General features: G+C 35.3%; 1 long non-coding RNA gene across 1 annotated transcript; it reads right to left on the reverse strand.

The window, feature by feature from the left end:
• Positions 1-675: 675 nt before the first annotated feature.
• On the reverse strand, positions 676-3540 carry LOC141728228 (uncharacterized). Its single transcript, XR_012579085.1, has 3 exons — positions 2848-3540; positions 2482-2627; positions 676-790 (listed from the first exon to the last, which is right to left on the reverse strand). It is a non-coding gene; the product is annotated as an uncharacterized LOC141728228 (long non-coding RNA).
• Positions 3541-21435: the final 17895 nt, after the last annotated feature.

Consider the following 21435-nt stretch of genomic DNA (forward strand, 5'->3'; position numbering starts at 1 on the left):
CACTACTATCACAGAGCAAATAGAGCACATCAGAGAAATTCCATTTGTTAGTTATAGAACCCACTTTCAGCCTTTCTGTCAAAGTGGGAAGAAGACACAAACCTACATCTGCCAATGATCTAATTTTTGGCTTCTATTTTCAAACAGACATTTATTTTTAGTAAGCAACTTTAATAAATATAAGGTTCATGTTAGTCACTACAAAAATAAAAACGTTATGTAGAAAAAAAATCCAATCAACAGAGTAAGGAGTGTACCATTTCCTAGATTAAAAAAAAAATTAGGATTTTACAGCAAAGTTCCATTTATTTAAGAAAGTGTATAATTATATCTAAGCTCATTTGTTCAGAAGATATGTCAGATTTCTCTTCAAAAATTTATACCTGATGTATATAAAATGCTGAAATGCATAGAAAGGTGTATTTTAATCACTTCAGCATGTTCTATCAATAACTTGCATTGTAATTTTGATGGCATGACTTCAGACTCATATGGTTCTCTTTCTAAAAGAGGAATGGGCTTATACAACTTTATTTAGCATTGCTTTTTATTGGGCAGATGTGGACTCCTGCTTTGCTTTTGTGCAGTCGGCTAATGCAGACCAAATGAACTTTTGTTTTCACTTTTGAATTAAGAAAAGGATTTTTTATTCATGTAAACTGCAGCTTACCTTGAGCTGTTGTTTGTGGTTCAGATATTGGTATTTCTTACATGGACCAAGAAGAGCATTGGTACAGCAGAATCAAACATTTTCTCTTCATTTTCAAAAGGGAAGAAAATCCTCTTTAGGCTGAGGAAAGAAAAACTCAGTTTAGTGTCCTCAGGGGTGAGGAATAAGGACAGGAGCAGGAATATGTCTGCTGGAAAAAGACGCAGAAAGTAGGTCAGGAAGAGTGAACTTCTGTTCTTTCTTCTATTAAAGAAGACGAGAATAGGGTAAAGTAGTGACTGTATTGAGAGAGTTCATCTCACCAGCTGTGATCAGGTTGTTGCACACCTTTACTTTTTCTCAATGGCAATAACAAATACAAAAGGCAGGATTATATACGTTATTTCTACTTTCAAAAATCTGTTGCCCTACACTCTACCGGCTACGTAGCTCTCCTATGAATAAAGTATTTTCTGAACACTAAATCTTTGCAACAAATTGACCTCATTTTTATGTGGAATTTTATAGACAAAGCAGCTTTGTCTAGAGCCCATAGTAAGGACAATTTCTGAATAAATTTTCTGAGTTTTCCATAAATCTTTATGTGATTGAAAGATGCAACAACTGACCATGTACTGGCATCTGTGAAAAGCCATATGGATTTCACTGAGTCACAGACCATCAGCAGGAGTGAGCTTCTCTGTAGGACAGCTACTGAGTCAGTAGCTGGGACTGGTATTCTGTATGACATCAGGGATAGATTTTTTTCATAACCACCACTTACAGCATGATAGTCACTATCTCAGTCCAATTAATAACTAAGAATGTGAATAGTGAATTAATACAATGTGCAGTGTAACCTGACTGAATAAGTATGAATAATTTATCCCCCTCTGTTTTCAGGTTGTAGTCAATTTTGTTTTGAAAATATAAGAAAAAGGGTTTCAGAATGAACCATATTTTTCAATTTAGGGAGCACTGCTCTTTGTTGCATATAATCTGTCTTAGTTAGAAAAATAAATATCCATATTTATTACTGAAATATTTCTCCTTTTTGGAGTTTTTTTCAGTGTAAACAATGGCCATATTTTTGCCAAAGCTGAACTTGGTGTTTTTCATTGACATTTTACATTTTTCAGAGGCCTGCTAGGCACAAAATTGACACTTGATGTTGCAATGACTGCAAATCATGAAGCAGGTTGCAGAGACAGGTTGTAGGGTCTCCATCTCTAGAGACACACAACTCCTGACTGGACCTGCTCCTGGTCACGCTGCTGTAGCTGACCCTGCCTGAGCCACAGAGGGTGGACTCGATTATCTAAGCAGATCCCTGCCAGCTTTGGTGGTTCAGTGATTTTGTGAAATGCTTTGGGAATTCAAATTCTGTTGGGTTCAGAGTTTTAAGGCACAATACTTTCAAACAATTCTCAGAACTGGATTACTATATCTCAAAACATTATAATTAGCATTTAATTTGTTTTATTCAAAGTCATCTACCATGGTATTCTCTTTACTGTGGAGAGAAATGTAAATAATACTTTAATTATCTTAAAACAATGTGTAAAATCTCTTCAATACCATGTTAAAGCAACACAATTCATATGAATCAAGTTATGTGATATTAGCTTAGAGGAATCCCAGTATATTAAGAAGCTCATTTAATGACAACAATTATAAGTACATGTTCCTTTTTAAATGTATTATTATTCAATCTTGCAGGAATCTAGACAAATCTTTGATTAATTTGTAATATTTATGTATTGTCGGAAGTAAAGCAGACAGTGATTCTGTTGCAATTTGAAATAATGACCTAATCCAGTTTTGAAAGGTACCTTTTTAGGATGAAAATGTGGGCCATTAATTCTCTTTTACTTGATATTTCTTGTTCCAATCTGTTACAGTTTGACCCCATCCAGATACTAAGCACTACCCCAGCCACTTGCTCATTCCTTGTTCCAACAGGATGGGGGGAAGAAAACTGGAAAGATAAAAGTGAGAAAAATTGTGGGTGAGAGAACAGTTTAATTTTTGAATTGAAATATACAGTTATTAATAATAATAACAATAATAATAACAATTATTATTATAATGATAACAATAGTACATTTTAATGAAAAAAGGGAAAATAATAAAGAAGAGAACCAAATAAACCTGAAGGAAGACAAGTGATGCAATGAAAACCACTGGTAACCACCTACCAACTGATGCACAGCTGGTCCCTGAGCAGAGGGCACCCTTGGCCAACCTTGCCTTTGGTTTTATCTCCCAGCTTGGCACTGTATGGTATGGAATATGCCTTTGGAGGGTTTGGGTCAGCTTTCCTGGCTGTGCTCCCTCCCAGCTTCTCGTGCACGCCCAGACTTCGCGCTGTTGCAGTGATGTGAGAAGCAGAAAAGGCCTTGGCTCTGTGTGAGGACTGCTCAGCAATAATGGAAACATCCCTGTGTTATCAGCACAGTTTCCAGCACAAATCCAAAACACAGGCCTGTACCAGCTACTGTGAAAAAAATTATATTCATTCCAGTCAAAACCAGTAAAAAAGTGTGCAAAACAGATAATCAAATCCACTGAGACATCAGTTTATGCTCTTTTAAAAAACTGCCTGCACTTCTGTGACATTTAGTATATAATTTTGGAAATGTATGTTACATCAAAGGATGTAACTTTCAAAGCACTGGACACTTTGAGTGAACTTCCAGCTAAAACATGGACCAAATAATAAACATTTATAAAACCTAATTTGAAGACCACAGGTCTTCTGCCTGAATTCTAAAGGTCACAGGTCTTCTGCCTAAATTCTAATTCTAAAATACTCAAGTAATTGTATTTTCTAAACCACAAAACAAGCAAGCATTGAAATTCAAGGTACTGATGCCAGTACATTGGTTATTAGAGTATCAACCATCTTTTGCAACCAGGCAGCATAAACACAGATTATCCTTTGAATAATCACTAAAGCTCAAACAAATCATTGAAGCTCAAACAAATATATTCAATTAATTAATTTGATTTATTTAATTTTATTATTTAATTTAATTTTATTTATTTAATTAATTAAAATGCTATTCTATTCAAACAACACAGAATCAGTGAATCTCTATTGGCTCTTTATTGCAAAAATACAGTGTATTTTTCTATACTAGCAATGCTGCCACATTTTGTTTTCAAACTTTTACATTAACTATTTTTATATTTCAGTTAACTTTTTTTAATTCTTTTGACACTGTCAGCATTATGCTAATTCTTTCATTTCCTATAAATAGGAATTGCATTTCTGAGCTGCAAGGTTTTAACTGAATCTCTTTTTAATTGTTGAAGTATCAACTGTAGAGAGCTTGAAAATTACTGTACTCATTTCTTATTTATGCAGATAGCAAATAAATTATAATAAATAACAATGAATATCTGAATTTGAACGTTTGACTGTAGATCAAAATAATGAAATGTGAGTAATTAAAATTATATATAGAGAGAGTATTGTCTGCATAGATGTGCTCATATGATTGCAAAGATAAAGAGTGTGTTAGCTATGTGTTGTCTTGTTGCTGTCCAGTTGTGTCACTTCTATCTAGGTGATATTGACTGAGATTAAGACTAATGCTGAGATAAACAGGAAAAACACTCGTTGATTTTTACCAAAGCTTTTGTTGACCCTATAGAGTTATTGGAAATAAACCTTATATTGGGATTTTTTTATAAACAGAAAATTGTTTATAAACAAGAATTGACCAAGGAGTGTCAAGTAATATGTTACCATTGAACATGCTCACTCCTTTCCCAGTACTAGCCTGCAATTTGAATGTCTTTTTCATTTTTTATTCTCTGACACTTGACCTACAAAGGAAGAAAAAAATGCAGCAAAACATTGCTACCCAGTGTTCTGAATATTAAGAGATTTTCTTAGTATGTAAAACTTGCTTTCTTCATCCATTTGTCTTTATTACCCTGCATCATAGAGATAAGATATGGAGGAGCAGTTTCAAAGAACAGATCAGTAAGATACAAATGTAAATTACGCAACAATCTGTTCATCAGCAGAAAGGACACTGATCAAGCTGCAGAAGTGTGATGGCACGATGGCAGATCCTCAGCACGGAGCTGCTGGAGCTGAGTTGCAGTATGATTGACTCGAGAGTCAGGTGGTGGCACAGAGCAAAGGTCTCTCCTGGTTGTTAACACAATTCCATGAAACAGACTGTTTTGTCAAGCAAAGAATGGGCAGCAGATAGGAACTACAGCAATCATACTGCTTTCATATTTTACAGTTTATATGAGAAATTTGTTATGATTAATTTTGCATCATGCTTTTAACGCTGCGACAGAAAATCACACTTGTCATTTGTAATCCATAATTCCTTTGTAACTGAATAAGAATTTAAGTGAAAAGAAATTTATTCAACAGGAAAAGAAAAAAATATAAGGAGAACTCAGACGACTTTTAAATCCTGGTGCTCATTACATTTCCTTTTCTTATATACATACACACTGATAAAATACAATCATATTATTATGACTCATTTCAAATGTTTGTCTTTGGGGTTGGAAGGGTGGAAATTCACCCGAGAAATATTTTCATTCTCTGTTCATTCTGAAAGTATTAGAGAGTATATAGAGTATATTTGAAAGCATTAAAATGTCCTGGTCTTCTTCAAACTATTTGTCAAAATTGAAAGTTTCTTGTGAAAAATAATGTATCTAAACTCAAATGAGAACTGAAGTTTCAGTGAAGGCAGGCAGGATTGCCTCAGATTTATAGCCCAACACCACCCTCTCCTGGTAGTACATCTCAAAGGAAATGCTATAAGTGGACCATCTGAAACATGTAGGAGTATTTTTGTATTTATTTCAAAATATTGAGATCGTTTTTACTAATTAAGTAGTATTTTAACTTACTGGGGAAGCAAATTATTTCCACCTGTTGAGAATTGTAATCCACTAAAAAAAACATCTTCTGGTTTTACTAGTTTTCTAGTTTTAGCCACAAGAATCTAAGGCATTTTATTTTAGGTACATTTAAAAGTATGTACATACTTATCCATACTTCAGACTGTTCACAGCACATATGTAGTTAACACTGTTATAATTTAATCACTTAGAAAACTATTATTTATTCCCTCTACTGATTAATCTAAATTTCAAATGGTTAAGGGAAAAGTATCATCTAAGAAAAAATCATAAATTTATTAAAGTTTAAAAAAAATATGAAAAATTGATGAAAATAGCACTTGAAATACTGGGAATAGCAATAAGTAATGAATTAATGTATTTAGATAACCTATTTGGTTTATACCTTGCTGAGGAATAGCAGCTTTTTATTCCCTCTATATACCTGCAAGTTCTTTGGAACAGCTTCTTTTGCATCTATATGTCTCCCATCACAATAAGTGTCAAATCAGACGGAGTCTATTGGCAAAATCCCAACAGCTATCTGAAGAAGTGCATTGCTACTGTAAAAGCAGTAGTCTACCCTGTCATACAAAGCCCAAGACAAAAAAAAATCATAAAGGTCGTCTGGAATCAATCCTGTTCACATCTAAATTATTAGTGATCCCAAAAGTAATAAGCATGTGAATGTGGAAATTGAAAATTGATGACCCCTGGCATGAATTAGTTTTCATAGGTCACCATCTTTTCCATAGATGTTTGATGTCAAAGCTCAACCTTCTTTAAGAGTAGGAAATTTATATCTTTAAACACTGTTTCATCCTAAACCATGATATCCCACAATTGATGTATTTCATTCTTTCAATATACCTATAATCTATGAAACAAGATAAACCACTGTTTATAGGAAAGTTTCACAGTATCATAGAATGGTTTGTGTTGGAAGGGACATTAAAAATCATCTATTTCCACGTCCCTGCTGTAAGCAGTTTAACAGTTTAACTGCATCATTATTTCTTATTCTTCCACAACAATTAGATGCAGACTAAAACTGATTAGACTGTTAAAATCTTCTTTATATTAACAATAAATTCTTGATTGTACTTATCTGAAAGGTGTGCTTCCTCCTCCTCTATAAACCAGACTTTGAGTGTAACACCAGAGCTGGTCCTGTTGATTGCATTAATTCACGTCTACCCAGTATATCCTTTGTGGGCTCCAGGTGCTTTCCAAAAGCCTCAATTCTTCTATAATTTGAACATCACAACTGTAAAACCCTTCTAAATTATTCCAACAGGCTAAGTTGTCTCATAAAACATTAACAGTTTGTGTTCAGGTAGCTAAATTAAATCACAACCCTCCACTGAATATTGAAATGGGTCAAGAAAATACATTTTAATGTTTTAAACATCATTGAACTGAATTTCAGCCAGAAAAAACCTGCTTAGCTATTATGGCAATACAGAAAATTCACATTTTGCTGTTACTATTTACTTTTACAATTACAAAATGCATTTTAGCATCGTCACCTTAGTTTTATAGATATTATATGAAGATATCTATAAGATAATATGAGATAATTAGGTGCCTATTTAAATGTGATTAAAAGGTTTTGTTCTTTCCATTGTAGCATGTGATAAAATTTGATTAAGTCAACAAAACACAATGTTAAGCATATACAAATTTATTTATATATTTGTATGTATTGAAGTTATTTGGAAGTATATGCTATATAAAACTAGTTAGTATAAATATGCTCTTCTAACAAGCTATAAATTAGCCATATATAAATTTTCAATATTCTATTTTATTTCAGTAAACATAGAAATCTGTATCAAATTTTTTTCCCCACCCCCAGGACATATGGAAATACTGCTTTCTCTTTTCCCCAGTTAGCATAACTTTTTCCTTTCACAATTGCTTTATCATGCTCATGTATTTTCTTCCCATCATCTTGTTCCATTACTGATTGCATGTCTCATCAGTAATTTTGCAATTATCTTAAATTATGTCCCTAGTAATTCTTTAAATTATTTTGACTCACATACCTTAATTAATGGTATTCAAATGAATGTTTGAATTTAAATCTGTTGTTCATTCCGTTCTAGTCAGTAGCTAGCTCAGGAGTTCATTTTCAGTCCAAAATTACTAACTTGTCGCAGAAATAGCACTCGCAGAAGAAATTATGGTTAATGTATTTAAAAAGTTATCCGTCTCTGCCCTCTAGTGGTTATGTCGTTTCGCAATCATATCTTCAGAGGAAAAGAACTCCGCAGCACAACTGAGAAATAAAATAATTATTGATTTTCGATTATTTCATCCTAGTTTACTATATTCAGGCAACTTTTTTGTAAAAAATGTTTTTGTGTAATTCCTTTAGATTCATGCTTCCACGCTTTCAAAATAAAAACAAATATTTTGCAGACAATCAAATAAGGTGATTTTTCCATGACCAGTACAGTACAAAGTAGCTTTTAAATTATGTTTCCCTGCAGTTTCACTAAATCCATTTAAGATGTTTTCACTTTTGAAGCACTGCAGCATGGCAGGTCATACCCAAACTAGTCCACGGCAATTTGCTTGAAATTCCAATTTTTTTTTTTAATTTTTTTTTCAACAAACTGTAAAAGATAAGAAAAGGGGAAAAAAAAAAGAAAAAAGAATTTTAAAAATCAGCACAAACACAAAAATTGTACTATACTAATTACTTTATTTTAATAAATCTAATAATTGTGTTTTAAAAGGTAAGTCAGTATAATTTCTTCTTTATAAGAAAACAGTTCCAAGATATGAGCTTAACATCAGTGAGATCCTTCCCTACCTGCAGAGACTTGCTTCTAGGCTTGATGTCAAGGAAGAGTTACTACCTGGCTGGCAGCCAAGTCTAAAAATCCTCTTTTGGCCCCAGGAAGTTTTCTTTCTCCACACCACTGAGACCTGTCTGACAGTTTGTTAATTCTCTCAACATCTCAACTGAGGTGCAGGTGGAAGCCTCATCTGCTTCATGTCTGTTAATTCTGTCTGCTCTGGACTGCTGACTCTCCTTGAACCTTCTCTCAAAGTCCAGTTGCTCTCAGTAGACAGTGTCAGCCTTCTCCATTTGGCAAGTTTCACCTGACTTTCCCTTGCTCTTTGGAGGAGCACAGAATTATAATTCCAGTTCAAAGGGAGCCCTAGAGACATCAGTCCTAGATCAGTAAAAGGAGGACATATTTCAAACCAGAATGTTGCTGTAAAGGAATTTGTCCTTCCACCTTTTCAAATTCTTCAGGGATGAAGAATACACAGCCTCTCTAGGCAGTATGTTCCAGTGTTTGATCACTGTCATTGAAAAGATTTTTTTGCTGTTTCTTCTTGTCCTATCATTTCATACTCTAGAAGAGTCCTGAGACCAAAAAGACGGGCACATGATACTAGCTCCTCAATTAGTTAGTGGCTTGTCACTATTGGTATTTCCCAGGGCTCAGTATTGGTGCATGTCCTATTTAACATCTTTAATGGTGATTTGGATGAGGGGATTCAGTGTGCCTTTGGCCAGTTCACAGATGACACCAGGATTAGATGGGTGTGTTGATTTGCTTGAGAGTCAAAAGGCTTTGCAGAGGGACCTTGACAGACTGGATTGATGGACTACTGCATTAGGTTCAGTAAGGCAAAATGATGGGTTCTTCACTTGGGTCACAACAGCAACGTGCAGTGCTGTGTCATTGAAAAAGAGTGGCTTGAGAGTTGCTCAGCAGAAAGGGACTTGGGGATGCTGGTTGATGCACAGCTGAGAATGAGCCTGTGTGTTCCCAGGTGAGGAAGGCCAGTGGCATCCTAGACTGTATCAAGGTTAATGTGGCCAGCAGGACCAGGGAAGAGACTGTTCCCCTGTACTCGGTACTGGTGAGGCGACACATGAAGTGTTGTGTTCAGTTTTGGGCCACCCACTTCAAAAAGGACATTGAGATGCTGGACTGTGTCCAGACATGGGCAACAATGGTGATGAAGGGTCAAAGAAAACCTCTTATGGGAGTGACTGAGGGAACTGGGATTGCTTGGTCTGGAGAAGAGAAGGCCCAGGTGGAACCTCACTGCTCTGTACAATTATCTGAAAGGAGGTTGTAGTGAGGTGGGATCAGTCTCTTCTGCCATGTCTCAAGTGAAAAGAGGAGGAAATGGCCTCAAGTTGCACCCAAGGAGTTTCACATTATGGATTAGGAAATAAAAAAATCACTGAAAGGTTTGTTAGGCATTGGAATTGATACCTCAGGTTTTAGATTTTATATTTTTCAGATTCTCTACTGCTTTAGTCTGTATTTCTGAGCTTCATATTAGGGGACAGTAAGCTCTCTTCACAGAGTAGGTAAACAAAATTATTGAAATTCCTTCTCTAGCTGGGGATCAAGGGCCATCAATCCAAATCTCAGGCCCAAGAGTACAAACAATGGTGGACCAAAGAGAGGAAAACAAGAAGGATGGGAATTCATAACCAAAAGCTATAATAGGACAATTCACTCCAATATGCTAATGGACCAAAACATAAAAATGTGAGTCAATTTGACCTGCAGAAAGAAGTTCCTAAACAGCATCACAGACTGCCCTGTCTTTGTCTCATATCACACTTGGTTTCCTGATATGCCTTTCCTTGTGGAAGTTGTTCCTGCTTATCCATTACCAGGTCTTAGTTCTTCTTCTTATGAGCACATCTGCAAGAGGAGAGAAGCTTTTGTCCTGTTGCTGAAAAGCCAGTCTTTCAGCCTGCCCTAACCTTGTGGTCTCTAAGCTTTACTGATTCAAGCACAGTCTTAGCTCTCCTCTCCTAACAAAACAGGGTTGAGGCTGTTGGATTTCCAGGACATCTACGAAAAAGTCATCAATCTTCCTGCTGCTGAGTCCTGCTCTGATTTTTTTAATATTATCCATCCCTTACTGCAGCCCTTTCAGTAAGTGACTCAGTGCCACACTGAAGCTCACCTGCATGAGGATTGGCGTGCACAACTAGCCCAGCTCAGTCCTGGGAAGGCATCCATTGTTCCTTGCACCTAGCACTGGGAAACTGTCCTCAGTAGGGACTCAGTAGGGTAAAGCCTTCCTGATCTACCCTTGAAGTCTGCTGGTCAATCCTAGCCAGCACTGTGTCTTAAGGCGAATTACTGTTGTGGTTGTGTCAAATTTGGCAGTCTTAGTCTGTCTCAAGCAGTGCCTTCAGGACTGCTGCCCTCACAAGATGACTGTCAAATCCCTTTTCGCCGCCTATGGTTATTGTCATTGCTAGCAAAAATTAAATAAACACTGCATGGTTGTGTAATCCCTCCCCATGCAGAAAGAACTTGAAGGTGTAGGTCCTCAGTAATCAGGGAAGTCTATCTTTCTGAATAGTCATTGTCCAAAATGTACAGTTCCTTTTTGCCAGCCCTGCTTGGCTTTCTCAGTATGCTGAAGCTGAGGAAGATGAAATGACAAAGCCACCCTATTGTGCAACAGTCACCTCCACTTCTCGCAACCTGTGGTGTTTTATTTGTATGACACTATGTATATTATACTACTCTAAAAAGGCAGCAGACAAGAAATCTCCCAGGTGAGCAGCACTACGAAGTCTACAAAAATACTGTTGAAAGTAATGATCAAAATGGGATAAAAAATGAATACGTGGGAACCAGAAGGGATTACCTAAAGCCAAACAGCGGGAAAAGGAACTAAATTTCCAGGGAGAAATCAAGCTAGGAACAAAGGACCAGTCAACAAGGACATAAAAGGCTAAAAATAATTTTTGCTTTATTTTTGTCTCCTCTGAGTTTACTTTTAAAAGTTACATGTCCTACCATATATTAAAATGCATTTTTTAGTCACTGGGTTTTTTTCTTTTTTTTATGGTGCTTACTAAAATTATGGCAAAATATTTTTGATAGATGTCTTTTAAATGTGTTGTCAAATTAGGTTTTGTACCATAATTCTCCTAGCATTTTGTATTAATTCCAATGCAAAAATCAGCTTCTGTCATATCTACATTTTTATGAGATCTTCCCTGAGGGAATCAAGACATTCCCATGTGGCATCTCTATTCATTTAATATGTAAGATTTAGAATCTCCTTAATATTTTAGAGTAAGAAGTTTTGATGGCCTGCTCTTCTTTTTGGTATTTTAATTTCTGTGATCTAACAGATCCTGGCACTTGGCTCCTAGGTTTGCAGCTTGGCACATGGTTAGCGTATATGTATATTGTCACTACTGTGTTTTCTCCTTCCAAGATCTAACCACCATTCCTTATTCTATCACTAGGACAGAGAAGGTGGTTTAAATCCTCTCAGCCCAGTCCAATATTCCTTGAAATATACCATTAGGAAACCATGTTCTCTCACACAACTAATTAAGGCAGAGTAGTGAAGCAGTGGTGTATCTGAAGACTACTGCAGCACTTCTGGAAAACTGTCTGCAGTTATTTACTGTGGATTTATATATGCAATATTTAACTATTTTTAATTCTTCACATTTTTATTACCATTACAGAAACGCAACAAAGCATTGACTTTTGTATGCACTCCAAAAAATATCGCTTACTCCCTTCTTCCCTGTTCTTTAGCTGGCTAGATGACCAAAAGGCCGTCTCAGGAATTTGATGCAAGAGACAATACAAGGATAATAGAAAGGGGGGTTTAATATATTGTTTTCTTAAAATACTTCGGTTCTGTGAATTTCTCAAACTCCATTTCATATGCATATGATCCACAGTGTTACGTCAGGCACTGTTAAACTCTCCTTATCAAGGGAGATACCTGGGTTTCCCACTTGAAGCTGTATGTATATCAACCTGTCGTACTTTGTGTTTCATGGCCTTCCCCCACCCATAACATATCAACACTGCAACCATGTCTTCTGCCAACAGAGATCAAGCACATTCCAGTCAGGAGGGCTATCCTACCACATCTCCATAATGAGATCAAAGCCCTGTGACTGCACACAAATCTGCAGTTTTTCCTGTTTGTTCTCCAAACTATCTGCATTCATGTACAGGGTAAGGTATGAGCTAAGATGCAAAGGTATGAGATCTAAACAATTAGCTTCACCAAATGGCACTGTTGAGAGGCTTAATTAAATTCTGACAGAATAACATCTTGTTAATTATGGTGACAATAAAAACAAAATGAAGGACGGTAAGAAAAACAAGACTCATTATTATTCTTCTGAATTGGTAAACCAAATCATTAAATAACTTTACTACAGTATACAAGTTAGGCTTCTGGAAGAACTTTTTCGTTTATATGAAAGCTAAATTATACATTTTCAGTTCTTGTGTGAGGAGAAATATTTCTTTCTGGCCTCTAATGCTTTCATATCCCTAAATAATCATACAGGAATATTTACACATAATTTAATTAATTTACATGTAATTCTTTAAATCACATAATTAAAGAAATGCTTTTTAGCTCTCACCTTTTCTGCAGATGAATTAAAGTTTTATTACTGCTTTTGCTTTGATTTTGTTGGTTGGTTGGTTGGTTGGTGTGGGGGATTTTTTTTTTTTGTTTTGCTTTTGTTGGTTGATTTGTTGGTTGTGGGTTTTTTGTTTGTTTGTTTTATTTTTGCACATTTGAATAAAGACAAAACGACATCTGATATAAAAAGCAAATATATTTTCAGACTCATGTAAATGCTTGATAGGTTGATGATATTGGATCCCTCCTATTGAACTCCTAATTTCTCAATATACTTGGTAAGACAGAACACATTATATTTGTATGCTATGACTTGTGAATTGCTGAATTATGGTCTTGCCTTCTCAGCATTTCCATTTAAGTAAACCAATAACTAAGAAAGAGAAGGGAAGTAAGCTCACACACTACCTTCAAGAAGCAACATAAATCTAGTTTGAACTTCCTCAGCCATTTATACCAAGAGGGAAATCTCCAATTATATTAATCAGCTCTTCAAAAACATCTCAAAGTGTCTTGTTACCCAAAAAGTCAGGAATCATGCAAATTACTTTCTAGCCTGTCAAGGAGGAAAAATGTTTCCTCTCTAATAGCTTTCAGATTCAAATCAAAGCTGAGGGTTTGGAAGGAGAGGTGGAGAACAGGATGACCTCTGTTCTGGCTTTTTTATAGTTTGATGATGTTTTCTTCGCTCTGCCTTTGTACATTGATGACAATGTCTGTAGGTTTAGAACAGTATGAGTCAATAGATGACCACAGTGATTTGTGAAGGACTTGCAGTACTTGCTAATAGAAGAAAACAGCATCTGCAGACAAAAGGATAGGAGTAAATTGTGGTTGTTACTGCCTGTTGCAGGTGTATTTGACATTTCTGACACTCCCTTGGGAGGATTGATGTTCCTGTGCTTAAACTGGTCTTTTGAAAACTTGCTTTTTTACAAAGAATCGGGAAAAAAGGGTGATAAATACTAGGACATGCTCCACATCCTTAAGTGCTTCTATAATGTGACTAACCATTACAATAGTGACTAAAACCAAATTTTCTAATGGAAGTAGTGATAACTTAGAGCTTCACTTCCCAAGCTTGAGTGACTGCTAAGCCCCAAGTGGACATTCTGGCAATACCCTAAATCCAAGTCTAAGAGAAATTTGAGAGCACACCAACTTGTCACCTTCCTTTGCAAACTGAATTTTGGAAATTAGGTCAGTTGGTGTTTCCCAGTGTTAAGATTAACTACTCAGTCAGGAAATTTGGAGGTTGAGGCTTCTAGGATATGCAATGGAGTAACCTACAGTTAATAAATTACCTGAACAGAAAAAAAAACCCAAACTTTGAAAGTTATGCTCACATTATTTTGATACTTCTACATGACAATTTTTCCTCAATTTTTTAATTACCACATAATTTTTCTACACATTGACAGTTCCATAAAGTTCTGTGAATTAAGTAGCCTCTGAGTAATCGGAATGTGACGTAGCTAATATGCTTGTATTTCCTACATAATTTAATACACTTCTATTTCTTTCAAATATTTTTTGCAAGCAAAAATGAAAACCATAAGCAGTATCAATAATTATTCAGTGGTTACTCCTTAGGTTTTTGCAATTAAATATGTTTTCTATATTATATAATGAAATAAACTCAACTAAATTACTGATATTGTTTTTTCTTCAAAGAAAAATTACTTTTTTTTTCTTGCTTTCATATGTCTGATATTATAGAAATCACTTATTTCATGGGTCTTAAAAACAAAAACTTTACTCATTTTTATAGAGACTTTCTTTTTTCCTTTTCTCTTTTTTCTAACCTATTTCTTTCTAATTCTGAGCCTGGGTTTCCTTTCTGCAAAAGGGATTCCATTTCACCAGGAGATAATCATAACTGAAATAAGAACAATTAGGGTAATCTGCATATCACCCCTTCTTCATCCAAAGTACTTGCGTCCTGGTCATCTAGCAGGCCCTGCTTGGAAAACAGAGGGTGTGGGCTTGTAGTCTGAAATTTAGGAAGACATGTAATACAGGTCACCCACTATGCCCAAAATACATACTATGAGATACTTTCAATTTTCCCAACAATAGTACTAAATCAAGGTGGCAGTGAATGCTCTGTTTTATGCTGAAAGTGACTTGGCTGGGCTTTGTTGAGGGAGATGGTTGCAAACATGCTGCCATGTGACCTCTTTGGAAACAAAACCTGAATTTAAAATGACATGAAGCAAAAGATCAGTTATGAGTGGCTTGGCTTTGCTTGTGTAGTGGCATCTCTCAGCATGGCTGCATTATATGTTATGGTTCAGACCAAAAGGGTTATTCATCTCCTTGTTTGTCCATTTTTGAGTAAATAGCTCATTTGTACTCTCTGCGCTGAAGTGCCATCCATGTAGGGTTCTCAAACTGTACACAATGGTCATCTTTCCAATTATACTTTGCCAGAAAAAGCTGTCATTTCATCTGCTGAAGGGTTCTCAGTACACAGCCTATGACTAGGTTGGAGTAAAGCACTGGAAAATGCATGCAATGTGGATATCAAGGTCCTCAGCACTATTTATTTTGCTGTAGTTTTTATTGAATTAAATTTGCTACTAATATAGATAGACACTCATATTTGTGGAAGTGTTGGAATGCAGAGAAGTTCTCCAGTTCTGCTGAAGGTATCTAGGGACTTTCCATTGACTAAGAGATGCTGCTATGGGGTTTTCTTTCATTGTTTGTTTTGCTTCTCATTTGTTTGTCTTTTTTGAAAAAAAATATTGCTAATTTAGGTCACTATATTTTTTACAGCTTTAGATGTTTATAAGAATGGTTATATCCAAACAGAAATGACTGAGCTAATGATTATGCTTAAAATGTTATTTTTGAGGGATATAGTCTGAAGTCTTTTTTTTTTCACTGAACTGGTGTTTAGCTTTCCTTGAAAATAACAGATGCATTGAGGAAGAATTAGAAAAATCTTCAGTCATTTAGTTGTTAAGAATTCTCCAGTAGATGGAGGTAGAGAATAGCACATTTTAGAAGATATATGAAAATATTTTTTTCTCAATGGTGGTGTGTACATTTTCTGTCAATCTTCCTAGGGTGTTTATCATAACTGTTAATAAGTTGCTGTCTGAGAAGACGCTCAAGACAGCACAGGCAAAAGCAGCCAGATAAGAATTCAAACCATCTCCACATATGAAAGGTGAGTTGAACAAGTTAACAAATGGATTAAGAACAAATTTACTGCTTTCCTAGCTCTCATTTCACTTTCTTAAAAATATAAACAGCTCTATTTAGTGTTTTGTGTATGGACAGACACTTGTAAATGTTTAATTTCAGATTAATATATAAGATATATACTTTCAATTTAAAATAGTTTATTTTAACATGCTAACTCTCATCTGCATTATTTGAGTCATAATCATGTTAGTGTGTGGTAGCTTTTTATTTATATATTATTTTCATTATGCTAGCACATCATAAATGCTGTCATAGTTTTCTTCACTTTTCAGTTCTTTTGTAAAAAAAAAGTGTGATGGTTACTTTACTGGCAACTTATTCTTCTGTGATCTCTGCAAAAGCAGGAGTACACTAAAATTAGAGGAAAGACTATGGGAATATAAAGACTAAATTAAAATTTTAAAAAATCCATGTAGTCACAGCAGGAAGATACTAATGATAGAAAAAATATACATGGTCATTTCTAATCACATATTTTATTCAGATAGACAACAACCCAAAAATGCTAGTGAATGGCTTCTCAAGCAGTGTATATTTTTTTTCTACTTGGACCCATTAAAACATTGGCCCAAAGACAGACATTTAGCCTTGCTATAAAATATTGACTCCATCTCCTAGGACAGAAGCTGGTTTCTGAAATAAGGAATTGCTTGCATAAAAATATCCAATTTTTTTTTTAATATGTTTACTATAGATATCTACAGGGACTTTGTCATGATGGCACAGAGACACTTTGATTAAAAAGATTGTCTCTTTCTGCCTGGCAACTTGCAATGCACGTTGATTTGATGTTAACAATAAATGGAAACCTTGAAAGTTTTAAAACAGTCAAGAAAAGTGGTGAGGATGAGTGGTCATTCCTTTGAAAGTCAATTCACGACCCATAGGTCAGTGTCTGAGAAAACTGTTGGGCAAACCTTGTCCCTTTTCTCATGGCTGGTACTCCAATAGTTACTAGTGTTCATGGTCACAGGCAAAAAAAATCTGTGCCTAAAAAATTTCATGTTACAGAGAAAAAAACTGAGCTATGAGAAACTTCAGTTTTTTTATTATTCATAGAGCCTTAAAGATAAGTAATTTTATCAGTAGTTTTGAAAAATACCATGCATATTTTCCAAAAGCCAGATTTATGCAAGAATTTATATTTTGGATTAAGAGATTGATCATATTTCTGGAGAAGGCATTAATTTATCTCTCACTGTGTAAGAATTTTTGCTTCATTTGTGGTTTGGGTTTTTTTAGTTGGTTTATTTTCCTTTTTTTTTTTAATTATCTTTTCCCATGTAATAGAAAGCCATCTTGAGATTTCTGAGGATTTATAGAAAGAAGTGATTGAGCTGAAAGAACAGTTAGACTCAAAGGACAGATTGCCTTGAAATCATTCTGAAGAATAGGGCAAAGCTGTGGTGCAGGTCTGCAACATCTCCATCAATAATGCAGTGTCTCAGGAGCTCTATAGTGTTGGGTAGGTGAGCAAAAGATCTCTTTCATTTAGAAAGAGATATGGAAAGACTGACCTTGTTTCTCAAGAAAGCCAGTACAAGAAGAAAATTTCCTTAGAATACCACAGAGGAATTCTTGATCATTTTACCTCAAAAAAGAAGGAGGCTCTGAGTAAAAATGGTTGCAGCCTTTCTCTTTTTTTCCTTCTTTGTTCGAGCACTCTCTCTTACTACCGTCTTCAATGAAAGTTTGCAGGGAGTTTTCTTTACCTTTTTTTTTTTATATCTCTTTGCATAATGAAATAATGTTTTATGACAGTTGTGAATGACAAGCAGTGCACAGTGGCATAAGACATTAAAAATAGCATAGTATATATGCATGTCTATGTATACATATATAGATATGTGAAGGCAAGGGAAGTGTCTTTAAAGTTGTATATTGCGCCCTAAACCTTTTTACTAACCTGGTTTTCTGTCACTTACTGAGACATGAATTATTTCAGCAATAGTAAGAAATGTTAGGATTTGTTGCATTCTCATCTTAGCAAGAATTCCCTCAACCAGAACATTGGGCATTTGGAATGCATCATACATCAAGGACAGCAAATACAGAACATTTGTTTTTCCCCATGTCTTGCCGCTCTACAGGTCAATCAATTTCCCTCTTCTACCAGCCTATACTGGGATTCTGGCCCTGTTCTACAAGCATAAGAAGTCAGTTGAATTTGTTATTCTTTGTGCTAGAAGCCCCTGAAGTCATCGACCAGAGAGGAACATCTGTAGCTTTGTTTATGAAGTGAGCATTCAAAATGATTTTCAATACTTTCTGCTGCTCTTTATTCCCTTTATTCTTTCAAGTGTCTGATTTTTTCATCAGCTTTCCTGTGTTAAACAAAAAGTGCAGTCCTGACAAAAGGTCTTTTTGATGACAGAAAGAACTGCAGGAGAGATTGATCTGTACAAGAGAGGTCTTCTATGGTCTGAATGTTTTCTATTTTTCTTACCTTGTCTATGGATCAAGATGAGTGAATGATCTCTTCTTTTACAAATGAGGGTCCCTGGTTAAGCATAAAGAAAAATAATTGGTGGGGAGGGAATGGAAGTTAATATCAAATGTATATTTTGAAATCATAGGCCTCTTGTAATCTTTATGTAATCTAATGTTTTTTTCCAGGGCCATATGTTTTGCTTGCATTAGTTTAACTGCTTAACCCATTTTGAAGTACTGTACTCCAGGTCTTACCAAGTACACAGTGAAAGGATTGGCATTTTACTCTGACCTCAGAGCTCTCCCTTACATTGTAACTTCTGCATGTCTCTGTACTGCAGGTGACAACTTCCACCTTCTACCTTTCCAGGCTGACTTCATTTTCTAGCAATTGTTAACTACTTTGGAAGTACTAGTGTCAGCAAAAATGGATTTAACGAAAAGAGTCTGTAACTGCTGAGATATTTTAAAAGGACAACCACACTGCTTTGGGGAGCAGAGTGCTCTCTCTCCAGATACTACGATGTCTCAAGAAATAGTATAATACTCTTGATCACCTCATCTTAAGAAGATCTGTCATTTCTAGCTGATCCTACAACATTTGATTGTTTTTGCTAGTGAGTTTCTCAAAAGTTCAAAGGAAATAGTTACTGTTCCTTGTCCTCTTCACACTGTTGTTCGAAGCAAACAATTCTATGACTTTCTTCTTCAGACAATGTTTCATACTATTTTACTTTAAAACAAGAAATATTAGTAAAATTGATAAATACAAATTTCCTGTTCTGCAATGATTCATGCAAAACCAATGAGAAAAGAAGAATCCTTACATGCCATGATTAGTACCTGTATCATGTTAGAAAAGTATCACAAATGCATCTTATTGGAAGTTTTTTCCTGTGTACCTTAGACTAAATCAGTTTTACATGCAATTATTATAGTTATGTTGCATTTAATTTAAAAAAAAAAGCCTAAAAGATTTTATGAAGCCTTTTACAAGATTTCTAGCAGAATGTCACTCTTACAGCAAAATATAACAAAACCTATTTTGGAGCTTTCTTTCTTTTTCCTGGCTCTGTATGATTTTTATTAATTTCCACTATACTTTTGTGTATTTGACTATAGATGTTTCTTTAAATATTTTGCTATTCCATAGCAACTTCATTATCTACCAAAAAAACTATAAAATTACACCTTGGAGATATTATTTTTAGGCACAAAATAATTTAACTAACACCTTTGCCTTTCTAATTTCCACTATTGCAGATGACATCTGATATACTTTTAAAGATTGTGTAAATTCGTGTATGAGAAAGAAAGCAGTGTGCTATTTACTGAACAAAATAAATCCCTTGACACAGAAATTTCTGGCAACTGGCACCTGGTTCATTTGCTTACTTCATGGAAGTGATTGAGCATCTTGGATGTTTATATTGACATCATTATGTAAAACTTACTAAAATTTTTGAAGAAGAATGTCATTACTCTTCTTAGACAGAAATAAGTTTTTTCTGGGTAAACTGAGAAAGTCTTTGCTCTGCCTCATGCCAAACTAAATCTTTGTGACAGCACTAGTAAACCCTTGCCAAGACACCCTGTCAGTGCAGTAGGGCTCTATTGCAAGGATATTCCTAAACAGAGGAAAAGACTAAAAAACAAAATAAAAGAAAGGAAGAAATGCAGAAGAAAAGACAGAAATGCTCCCAGCCTCAATATGTTATTCCACATTTTCATAAATTTCATCCTTGTGAACTGAATTGTTACTTGGATATGTGAAAATGCACAAAATTCCAATTGTTCTTTCCATTTTTGTAAATACTACATGGAAGCACTGTTACAGATTTATAATATTTTATTAAATTTTGCCTCTGAAATGTGGCTTTTCAGAAGCAATTCAGAAAAATTTTGGCTTGACCTTTAACACATTTTTCCACATCAGCAAGAAAAAAATTAATATTTTTATTATAAGGAGATTCATATATGTCTTGATTATCTGCTTATTTAATAACTAAAAATAATTGTGGAGTTCTTAGCCTATACTTAGAAAATAAAAGATTCATAGTAGAGATACTTTTGCTCCCTATGAGGTGTGTGGAAAGAATTAGAAATAACAATTTAAACCTGGTTATAAAGTTTAGAAGGAACATTTTGCCTGAGGCTGAAATACCAAAGCAGCAGAATAACCTCTGATAACAGGTAGCCTGTAAGAAATACTTGCAAAATGGTGAAAGTCAGAGGTTTCAGTTCAAAGCATGAGGGACAAAGTTCAGCTCAGGTGAAGACCCTAATAGCTATGGATGTGAGTACTAAACAAATCTGGGCTTTTGTTATTCCTTTGAAACATAAACTTGAAAGATAACATGCTCTGGAGTACCTGCAGACCCTTCTCTTAAAACTCATATGTGGGCTCTGGTCCCAAGCCTTATGGATTTTCATGTAAATTTTATCTTGCAACTGCTTCATGAAAAGTACACAAACTGACATGGCAACAAGGAAAGAAGTTCTCAAGTGTCATACAGAATCCCTCTCCTCCGAACACAGGGGATCTCAAAGACTTCCCTGCATGCAGCAGCTTCTACAGCGTGTGCAGAGAGAGCGGCAATTGAACCATGGTGGGAAGGCTTCCCAGCAGTGACACACAAGTTTCATGTGGTCCACCGTGAGAGATTTAAAATAGCTACATAATGACCTGTAAAAATGTATGTCTTTATATATATGTGTGGGTTTACTGGCTGTATTGCACTGTGGAAACACGTATTGGCATGCTGGGTCATGCGACTGATAACGCACTGCACAGCTATCCAGATCATTTGTGGATTGCAATCATGAAAATTATCAGG

Source organism: Zonotrichia albicollis, chromosome 2, assembly GCF_047830755.1.
Source record: "Zonotrichia albicollis isolate bZonAlb1 chromosome 2, bZonAlb1.hap1, whole genome shotgun sequence".
NCBI lineage: Eukaryota > Metazoa > Chordata > Aves > Passeriformes > Passerellidae > Zonotrichia > Zonotrichia albicollis.